We start from the raw sequence: 1,361 nt of genomic DNA, 5'->3' as shown, positions 1-1,361 counted from the left end.
CACGATTCCTGAGCACATGAGTGTCATGAGTAAACTCTAAACACTAACACTGCTAGAAATGACTCCAAAGCAACAAAAACGTATTTTGTTTTTTTTCTAAGATGCCAGAATTTGGAAAAATTCATATTACATATTAATATGGAATATATTATAATAATTTTATAGCATTTTTATTAACACTTGAAAGTAGGACATAAATTTTAATTCATAAGGGATGTTTCTATTATTGCATTTTATATAGAAAAACTTCTATAAGATAGGAAATGAAAAAAGCAGAGATTATGTTCTTAAGCAACAACTAAAACCTTTAAGCAGACCTTTCTCCTACTTGGTAGACAAAGCTCATTCTGACAATTTCTATGTAGTATTCTTTTTCTCAGAAAGGTATATCTGGGGCCGGTGAGATAGTACGGAGGTAAGGCATTTGCCTTGCATGCAGAAGGATGGTGGTTCGAATCCCAGCATCCCATATGGTCCCCCGAGCCTGCCAGGATCGATTACTGAGCATAGAGCCAGGAGTAAACCCTGAGCAAGCTGGGTGTGATCCAAAAACAAACAAACAAACAAACAAAAGAAAGGTATTTCTGCTTGTTTTGAATATGACAAATATATTTAAAAAATATTTGGGTAGGTAAACAAATTTTATAATTCCACGATCTATGTAGTATGGGGTACTTAGCTAATTAGAATCTTATTTAACTGCAAATACTCTTATAAGTATATCATTTTAAAAAGCCATAAAATAAATAATAGTACATAAACATAATGATAAAGACATGAGGTATTTACCTTTTATTTTTTTTAGCATGCACCTCAATAGTAAAGAAGTGTTTGATGGAAAGGTCCTTTGAATTTATACCAACCAAGATTTGAGTTATTTTCCAGTATGACTGTCAGGTTTTTCATAAATTTTACTTTGTTATAAAGATAAGAAGTCTTTTAAGAGCTCACTAGTAGCTACTTATTACTTAGTTAATGATGCATAATTATTACAAATTTATTAATCATACTTTTAGGTATGTGTATGCACATTTTTAAATGATTTTAAAAGGGTTTTATATATTTTGTCATATTCTTCAGAAATGGCAGACAATGTATTAATAAGCCTTGGCAAGTAGTCATACTTGTAAAAAAAGCTCACTTGACCAATTAAAGAGTATAAAAACTTATTTTATGCTTGTTTATACCATTTTATGTGAATTTATAACCTGCATCAGTGATATTTTTATTTGCATATGAGGGCTAAAATCTATGTAAAATGATGAGAGGAAAGCAATAGAGTTTTAATGGCTAAAGGAAAAGATACTTTAGAAAGATAATCAAGTAAATGTGGAAAAAACTCCATTAGAAATAAAAGGAAA

This window comes from Suncus etruscus, chromosome 1 (assembly GCF_024139225.1).
Source record: "Suncus etruscus isolate mSunEtr1 chromosome 1, mSunEtr1.pri.cur, whole genome shotgun sequence".
NCBI classification, from domain to species: domain Eukaryota; kingdom Metazoa; phylum Chordata; class Mammalia; order Eulipotyphla; family Soricidae; genus Suncus; species Suncus etruscus.
The sequence above is the reverse complement of the archived record's forward strand: the minus strand, read 5'-3'. Positions refer to the sequence as shown.